Below are 8,759 nucleotides of genomic sequence, written 5' to 3' on the forward strand. Positions count from 1 at the left end.
GACTGGACACTCTTGGTTGCTCCTTGTGGCAATTCCAAACTGCTGGGGAATTAGCTCAAATGGTAGAGTGCTTGCTTAGCATGCTATAGGTAGTGGGATCTATGCCCTCATCCCCCAAAATACTTTTTTTTTTATGGATCCAAGAAAGTTCCAGTTCACACTTCATGCAGCCTTGTCTTATGGCAACCTACTGTCATGTAACCATGACAAGCAACTTTCATGTAACACTGATGTCAAAATGTCAGATGAAAAAGCAAGACATTACTTACTTTCAGAGGAGCAGCGTAGCACACACAATTGAGGCCCACAAACAAAGCTGTGGATAGTTTCCTTGAAGCCAAAGCAAAGCATGAAGTACGAACAACAACTAATGCCGAAACCTAGGATCGGAACACGGACCTTTAGATCTTCAGTCTAACACTCTCCCAACTTAATCATTTCGGGAAGCCACTAAAATAAACTTAGTGGCACCCTTGAAAATGCACATATGCATGTGACTTTCAATTTTGACACTCAGAATGTACCTTATGGCCAGTACAGGTATCAAACACATCACCTTGGAGTTATTAGCACCACTTTCTAACCAACTGATCTAACCAGGCACTGGCTGTTGGAGCACAGTTTTTGAGATGCACCGAGCCTCTGCTAGTGCTGGCTCGTAAACTAACAAGTCCACCAACAGCATAGCCTGACAAGACTGGACACTCTTGATTGCTCCTTGTGGCAATTCCAAACAGCTGGGGAATTAGCTCAAATGGTAGAGTGCTTGCTTAGCATGCGAGAGGTAGTGGGATCGATGCCCGCATTCTCCAAAATCATTTTATTTTGTGGATCCAAGAAAGCTCCAGTTCACACTTCATGCAGCCTTGTCTTACGACAACCTACTGTCATGTAACAATGACAAGCAACTTTCATGTAACACTGATGTCAAAATGTCAGATGAAAAAGCAAGACATTACTTACTTTCAGAGGAGCAGCGTAGCACACACAATTGAGGACCACAAACAAAGCTGTGGATAGTTTCCTTGAAGCCAGAGCACAAAAGAAAGAACACATACAAATTCCGAAAGCCGGGATCGCACCAGGGACCTTTAGATCTTCAGTCTAACGCTCTGCAAACTGTGCTATTTTGCCGTTATTTGCACCACACTCTAACCAAGTGCGCTAACCGGCCGCTGGCTACAGAGCACAATTGTTGAGATGCACCGAGCCTCTGCAAGTTCTGGAGCGCAAACTAACAACTCCACCAACAGCATAGCCTGACAAGACTGGACACTCTTGGTTGCTCCTTGTGGCAATTCCAAACTGCTGGGGAATTAGCTCAAATGGTAGAGTGCTTGCTTAGCATGCTATAGGTAGTGGGATCGATGCCCTCATTCCCCAAAAGTGCATTTTTTTATGGATCCAAGAAAGTTCCAGTTCACACTTCATGCAGCCTTGTCTTACGGCAACCTACTGTCATGTAACCATGACAAGCAACTTTCATGTAACGCTGATGTCAAAATGTCAGATGAAAAAGCAAGACATTACTTACTTTCAGAGGAGCAGCGTAGCACACACCATTGAGGACCACAAAAAAAGCTGTGGATAGTTTCCTTGAAGCCAGAGCATAAAGAAAGAACAACAACTAATGCCGAAACCTAGGATCGGAACACGGACCTTTAGATCTTCAGTCTAACACTCTCCCAACTTAATCATTTCGGGAAGCCACTAAAATAAACTTAGTGGCACCCTTGACAATGCACACGCATGTGACTTTCAATTTTGACACTCAGAATGTACCTTATGGCCAGTACAGGGATCAAACACATCACCTTGGAGTTATTAGCACCACTTTCTAAACAACTGATCTAACCAGGCACTGGCTATTGGAGAACAATGACAAGCAACTTTCATGTAACACTGATGTCAAAATGTCAGATGAAAAAGCAAGACATTACTTACTTTCAGAGGAGCAGCGTATCACACACTCTAACCAACTGAGCTAACCGGCCGCTGGCTACAGAGCACAATTGTTGAAATGCACCGAGCCTCTGCAAGTTCTGGAGCGCAAACTAACAAGTCCACCAACAGCATAGCCTGAAAAGACTGGACACTTGGTTGCTCCTTGTGGCAATTCTAAACAGCTGGGTAATTTGAACAATTGGTATTGTGTTTGCTTAGCATGCTATAGGTAGTGGGATCGATTCCCTCATTCCCAAAAATACATTTTTTTTGTGGATCGAAGAAAGCTCCAGTTCACACTTCATGCAGCATGGTTAGTTTGTATGTCATCCAACAATCTGTGCTACAAATTATGGCTACATGCATATATGCAATTTCTTCCACTTTTTGAGTGACACAAAGATGCTTATCTAAATGGTGAAAATGCAACAGCTGTTAATCAGACTCACTTTGACTTTATATAGTGCACCAAGAGATTCTCCCTTAAGACCATACCGGCCTGAGAATGCATGATCTCGTCTGATCACGGAAGCTAAGCAGGGTCGGGCCTGGTTAGTACTTGGATGGGAGACCGCTTGGGAATACCAGGTGCTGCAAGCTTTTTGTCAACTCTTTGTCCGTTTTATTCCCACAAGGCTGAAATATGTGCCCTCGCTTTGAAATAAGTAAGCAAGGTTAGTTTGTATTTCATCCAACAATCTGTGCTACAAATTATGGCTACAGTATATGCAATTTCTTCCACTTTTTGAGTGACACAAAGATGCTTATCTAAATGGTGAAAATGCAACAGCTGTTAATCAGACTCACTTTCACTTTACATAGTGCACCAAGAGATAGTTTCTCGCTTACGACCAGGCCCGACTGTGCTACAAATTATGGCTACAGTATATGCAATTTCTTCCACTTTTTTAGTGACACAAAGATGCTTATCTAAGTGGTGAAAATGCAACAGCTGTTAATCAGACTCACTTTCACTTTACATAGTGCACCAAGAGATAATTTCTCGCATACGACCACACCGGCCTGAGTACGCCTGATCTCGTCTGATCTCGGAAGCTAAGCAGGGTAGTGCCTGGTTAGTACTTGGATGGGAGACCTCCTGGGAATACCAGGTGCTGTAAGCTTTTTGTCAACTCTTTGTCCGTTTTTTCCCACAAGGCTGAAATATGTGCCCTTGCTTTGAAATAACTAAGCAAGGTTAGTTTGTATTTCATCCAACAATCTGTGCTACAAATTATGGCTACAGTATATGCAATTTCTTCCACTTTTTGAGTGACACAAAGATGCTTATCTAAATGGTGAAAAAGCAACAGCTGTTAATCAGACTCACTTTCACTTTACATAGTGCACCAATATATTAATTTCTCGCTCACGACCACACCGGCCTGAGTACGCCTGATCTCGTCTGATCTCGGAAGCTAAGCAGGGTCGGGACTGGTTATTACTTGGATGGAAGACCGCCTGGGAATACCAGGTGCTGTAACATTTTTGTCAACTCTTTGTCCGTTTTTTCCCACAAGGCTGAAATATGTGCCCTCGCTTTGAAATAAGTAAGCAAGGTTAGTTTGTATTTCATCCAACAATCTGTGCTACAAATTATGGCTACAGTATATGCAATTTCTTCCACTTTTTGAGTGACACAAAGATGCTTATCTAAATGGTGAAAATGCAACAGCTGTTAATCAGACTCACTTTCACTTTACATAGTGCACCAAGAGATAGTTTCTAGCTTACGACCACACCGGCCTGAGTACGCCTGATCTCGTCTGATCTCGGAAGCTAAGTAGGGTCGGGCCTGTTTAGTACTTGGATGGGTGACCGCCTGGGAATACCAGGTGCTGCAAGCTTTTTGTCAACTCTTTGTCCGTTTTTTCCCACAAGGCTGAAATATGTGCCCTCGCTTTGAAATAAGTAAGCAAGGTTAGTTTGTATTTCATCCAACAATCTGTGCTACAAATTATGGCTACAGTATATGCAATTTCTTCCACTTTTTGAGTGACACAAAGATGCTTATCTAAATGGTGAAAATGCAACAGCTGTTAATCAGACTCACTTTCACTTTACATAGTGCACCAAGAGATAGTTTCTCGCTTACGACCAGGCCCGACTGTGCTACAAATTATGGCTACAGTATATGCAATTTCTTCCACTTTTTGAGTGACACAAAGATGCTTATCTAAGTGGTGAAAATGCAACAGCTGTTAATCAGACTCACTTTCACTTTACATAGTGCACCAAGATATTAATTTCTCGCTTACGACCACACCGGCCTGAGTACGCCTGATCTCGTCTGATCTCGGAAGCTAAGCAGGGTCGGGCCTGGTTAGTACTTGGATGGGAGACCGCCTGGGAATACCAGGTGCTGTAAGATTTTTGTCAACTCTTTGTCTGTTTTTTCCCACAAGGCTGAAATATGTGCCCTCGCTTTGAAATAAGTAAGCAAGGTTAGTTTGTATTTCATCCAACAATCTGTGCTACAAATTATGGCTACAGTATATGCAATTTCTTCCACTTTTTGAGTGACACAAAGATGCTTATCTAAATGGTGAAAAAGCAACAGCTGTTAATCAGACTCACTTTCACTTTACATAGTGCACCAATATATTAATTTCTCGCTCACGACCACACCGGCCTGAGTACGCCTGATCTCGTCTGATCTCGGAAGCTAAGCAGGGTCGGGACTGGTTATTACTTGGATGGAAGACCGCCTGGGAATACCAGGTGCTGTAACATTTTTGTCAACTCTTTGTCCGTTTTTTCCCACAAGGCTGAAATATGTGCCCTCGCTTTGAAATAAGTAAGCAAGGTTAGTTTGTATTTCATCCAACAATCTGTGCTACAAATTATGGCTACAGTATATGCAATTTCTTCCACTTTTTGAGTGACACAAAGATGCTTATCTAAATGGTGAAAATGCAACAGCTGTTAATCAGACTCACTTTCACTTTACATAGTGCACCAAGAGATACTTTCTAGCTTACGACCTCACCGGCCTGAGTACGCCTGATCTCGTCTGATCTCGGAAACTAAGTAGGGTCGGGCCTGTTTAGTACTTGGATGGGTGACCGCCTGGGAATACCAGGTGCTGCAAGCTTTTTGTCAACTCTTTGTCCGTTTTTTCCCACAAGGCTGAAATATGTGCCCTCGCTTTGAAATAAGTAAGCAAGGTTAGTTTGTATTTCATCCAACAATCTGTGCTACAAATTATGGCTACAGTATATGCAATTTCTTCCACTTTTTGAGTGACACAAAGATGCTTATCTAAATGGTGAAAATGCAACAGCTGTTAATCAGACTCACTTTCACTTTACATAGTGCACCAAGAGATAGTTTCTCGCTTACGACCAGGCCCGACTGTGCTACAAATTATGGCTACAGTATATGCAATTTCTTCCACTTTTTGAGTGACACAAAGATGCTTATCTAAGTGGTGAAAATGCAACAGCTGTTAATCAGACTCACTTTCACTTTACATAGTGCACCAAGAGATAGTTTCTCGCATACGACCACACCGGCCTGAGTACGCCTGATCTCGTCTGATCTCGGAAGCTAAGCAGGGTAGGGCCTGGTTAGTACTTGGATGGGAGACCTCCTGGGAATACCAGGTGCTGTAAGCTTTTTGTCAACTCTTTGTCCGTTTTTTCCCACAAGGCTGAAATATGTGCCCTTGCTTTGAAATAACTAAGCAAGGTTAGTTTGTATTTCATCCAACAATCTGTGCTACAAATTATGGCTACAGTATATGCAATTTCTTCCACTTTTTGAGTGACACAAAGATGCTTATCTAAATGGTGAAAAAGCAACAGCTGTTAATCAGACTCACTTTCACTTTACATAGTGCACCAATATATTAATTTCTCGCTCACGACCACACCGGCCTGAGTACGCCTGATCTCGTCTGATCTCGGAAGCTAAGCAGGGTCGGGACTGGTTATTACTTGGATGGAAGACCGCCTGGGAATACCAGGTGCTGTAACATTTTTGTCAACTCTTTGTCCGTTTTTTCCCACAAGGCTGAAATATGTGCCCTCGCTTTGAAATAAGTAAGCAAGGTTAGTTTGTATTTCATCCAACAATCTGTGCTACAAATTATGGCTACAGTATATGCAATTTCTTCCACTTTTTGAGTGACACAAAGATGCTTATCTAAATGGTGAAAATGCAACAGCTGTTAATCAGACTCACTTTCACTTTACATAGTGCACCAAGAGATAGTTTCTAGCTTACGACCACACCGGCCTGAGTACGCCTGATCTCGTCTGATCTCGGAAGCTAAGTAGGGTCGGGCCTGTTTAGTACTTGGATGGGTGACCGCCTGGGAATACCAGGTGCTGCAAGCTTTTTGTCAACTCTTTGTCCGTTTTTTCCCACAAGGCTGAAATATGTGCCCTCGCTTTGAAATAAGTAAGCAAGGTTAGTTTGTATTTCATCCAACAATCTGTGCTACAAATTATGGCTACAGTATATGCAATTTCTTCCACTTTTTGAGTGACACAAAGATGCTTATCTAAATGGTGAAAATGCAACAGCTGTTAATCAGACTCACTTTCACTTTACATAGTGCACCAAGAGATAGTTTCTCGCTTACGACCAGGCCCGACTGTGCTACAAATTATGGCTACAGTATATGCAATTTCTTCCACTTTTTGAGTGACACAAAGATGCTTATCTAAGTGGTGAAAATGCAACAGCTGTTAATCAGACTCACTTTCACTTTACATAGTGCACCAAGATATTATTTTCTCGCTTACGACCACACCGGCCTGAGTACGCCTGATCTCGTCTGATCTCGGAAGCTAAGCAGGGTCGGGCCTGGTTAGTACTTGGATGGGAGACCGCCTGGGAATACCAGGTGCTGTAAGATTTTTGTCAACTCTTTGTCCGTTTTTTCCCACAAGGCTGAAATATGTGCCCTCGCTTTGAAATAAGTAAGCAAGGTTAGTTTGTATTTCATCCAACAATCTGTGCTACAAATTATGGCTACAGTATATGCAATTTCTTCCACTTTTTGAGTGACACAAAGATGCTTATCTAAATGGTGAAAAAGCAACAGCTGTTAATCAGACTCACTTTCACTTTACATAGTGCACCAATATATTAATTTCTCGCTCACGACCACACCGGCCTGAGTACGCCTGATCTCGTCTGATCTCGGAAGCTAAGCAGGGTCGGGACTGGTTATTACTTGGATGGAAGACCGCCTGGGAATACCAGGTGCTGTAACATTTTTGTCAACTCTTTGTCCGTTTTTTCCCACAAGGCTGAAATATGTGCCCTCGCTTTGAAATAAGTAAGCAAGGTTAGTTTGTATTTCATCCAACAATCTGTGCTACAAATTATGGCTACAGTATATGCAATTTCTTCCACTTTTTGAGTGACACAAAGATGCTTATCTAAATGGTGAAAATGCAACAGCTGTTAATCAGACTCACTTTCACTTTACATAGTGCACCAAGAGATACTTTCTAGCTTACGACCACACCGGCCTGAGTACGCCTGATCTCGTCTGATCTCGGAAACTAAGTAGGGTCGGGCCTGTTTAGTACTTGGATGGGTGACCGCCTGGGAATACCAGGTGCTGCAAGCTTTTTGTCAACTCTTTGTCCGTTTTTTCCCACAAGGCTGAAATATGTGCCCTCGCTTTGAAATAAGTAAGCAAGGTTAGTTTGTATTTCATTCCAACAATCTGTGCTACAAATTATGGCTACAGTATATGCAATTTCTTCCACTTTTTGAGTGACACAAAGATGCTTATCTAAATGGTGAAAATGCAACAGCTGTAATCAGACTCACTTTCACTTTACATAGTGCACCAAGAGATAGTTTCTCGCTTACGACCAGGCCCGACTGTGCTACAAATTATGGCTACAGTATATGCAATTTCTTCCACTTTTTGAGTGACACAAAGATGCTTATCTAAGTGGTGAAAATGCAACAGCTGTTAATCAGACTCACTTTCACTTTACATAGTGCACCAAGATATTAATTTCTCGCTTACGACCACACCGGCCTGAGTACGCCTGATCTCGTCTGATCTCGGAAGCTAAGCAGGGTCGGGCCTGGTTAGTACTTGGATGGGAGACCGCCTGGGAATACCAGGTGCTGTAAGATTTTTGTCAACTCTTTGTCTGTTTTTTCCCACAAGGCTGAAATATGTGCCCTCGCTTTGAAATAAGTAAGCAAGGTTAGTTTGTATTTCATCCAACAATCTGTGCTACAAATTATGGCTACAGTATATGCAATTTCTTCCACTTTTTGAGTGACACAAAGATGCTTATCTAAATGGTGAAAAAGCAACAGCTGTTAATCAGACTCACTTTCACTTTACATAGTGCACCAATATATTAATTTCTCGCTCACGACCACACCGGCCTGAGTACGCCTGATCTCGTCTGATCTCGGAAGCTAAGCAGGGTCGGGACTGGTTATTACTTGGATGGAAGACCGCCTGGGAATACCAGGTGCTGTAACATTTTTGTCAACTCTTTGTCCGTTTTTTCCCACAAGGCTGAAATATGTGCCCTCGCTTTGAAATAAGTAAGCAAGGTTAGTTTGTATTTCATCCAACAATCTGTGCTACAAATTATGGCTACAGTATATGCAATTTCTTCCACTTTTTGAGTGACACAAAGATGCTTATCTAAATGGTGAAAATGCAACAGCTGTTAATCAGACTCACTTTCACTTTACATAGTGCACCAAGAGATACTTTCTAGCTTACGACCACACCGGCCTGAGTACGCCTGATCTCGTCTGATCTCGGAAACTAAGTAGGGTCGGGCCTGTTTAGTACTTGGATGGGTGACCGCCTGGGA

The 8,759-nt window shown here is 42.5% G+C and overlaps 4 non-coding genes and 12 pseudogenes across 4 annotated transcripts; all 16 read left to right on the forward strand.

Annotated features, from left to right (window-relative positions):
• Positions 1-2,425: 2,425 nt before the first annotated feature.
• Positions 2,426-2,544, forward strand: LOC116363232 (uncharacterized; annotated as a pseudogene).
• Positions 2,545-2,949: 405 nt separating this feature from the next.
• On the forward strand, positions 2,950-3,068 carry LOC116363264 (uncharacterized; annotated as a pseudogene).
• A 243-nt stretch (positions 3,069-3,311) lies between these two features.
• Positions 3,312-3,430, forward strand: LOC116363238 (uncharacterized; annotated as a pseudogene).
• A 242-nt stretch (positions 3,431-3,672) lies between these two features.
• Positions 3,673-3,791, forward strand: LOC116363268 (uncharacterized; annotated as a pseudogene).
• Positions 3,792-4,196: 405 nt separating this feature from the next.
• Positions 4,197-4,315, forward strand: LOC116363249 (5S ribosomal RNA). Its single transcript, XR_004207845.1, has one exon. It is a non-coding gene; the product is annotated as a 5S ribosomal RNA (ribosomal RNA).
• A 243-nt stretch (positions 4,316-4,558) lies between these two features.
• On the forward strand, positions 4,559-4,677 carry LOC116363239 (uncharacterized; annotated as a pseudogene).
• Positions 4,678-4,919: 242 nt separating this feature from the next.
• LOC116363284 (uncharacterized) lies at positions 4,920-5,038 on the forward strand (annotated as a pseudogene).
• A 404-nt stretch (positions 5,039-5,442) lies between these two features.
• On the forward strand, positions 5,443-5,561 carry LOC116363276 (5S ribosomal RNA). The gene has a single exon (XR_004207851.1). It is a non-coding gene; the product is annotated as a 5S ribosomal RNA (ribosomal RNA).
• A 243-nt stretch (positions 5,562-5,804) lies between these two features.
• On the forward strand, positions 5,805-5,923 carry LOC116363240 (uncharacterized; annotated as a pseudogene).
• A 242-nt stretch (positions 5,924-6,165) lies between these two features.
• LOC116363269 (uncharacterized) lies at positions 6,166-6,284 on the forward strand (annotated as a pseudogene).
• Positions 6,285-6,689: 405 nt separating this feature from the next.
• On the forward strand, positions 6,690-6,808 carry LOC116363250 (5S ribosomal RNA). The gene has a single exon (XR_004207846.1). It is a non-coding gene; the product is annotated as a 5S ribosomal RNA (ribosomal RNA).
• A 243-nt stretch (positions 6,809-7,051) lies between these two features.
• On the forward strand, positions 7,052-7,170 carry LOC116363241 (uncharacterized; annotated as a pseudogene).
• Positions 7,171-7,412: 242 nt separating this feature from the next.
• LOC116363275 (uncharacterized) lies at positions 7,413-7,531 on the forward strand (annotated as a pseudogene).
• A 405-nt stretch (positions 7,532-7,936) lies between these two features.
• Positions 7,937-8,055, forward strand: LOC116363251 (5S ribosomal RNA). Its single transcript, XR_004207847.1, has one exon. It is a non-coding gene; the product is annotated as a 5S ribosomal RNA (ribosomal RNA).
• Positions 8,056-8,298: 243 nt separating this feature from the next.
• Positions 8,299-8,417, forward strand: LOC116363242 (uncharacterized; annotated as a pseudogene).
• Positions 8,418-8,659: 242 nt separating this feature from the next.
• Positions 8,660-8,759, forward strand: part of LOC116363277 (uncharacterized) — a 119-nt pseudogene continuing 19 nt past the window's right edge.

Source organism: Oncorhynchus kisutch, unplaced genomic scaffold (genome assembly GCF_002021735.2).
Source record: "Oncorhynchus kisutch isolate 150728-3 unplaced genomic scaffold, Okis_V2 scaffold920, whole genome shotgun sequence".
In the NCBI taxonomy this organism is placed as follows: Eukaryota; Metazoa; Chordata; class Actinopteri; order Salmoniformes; family Salmonidae; genus Oncorhynchus; species Oncorhynchus kisutch.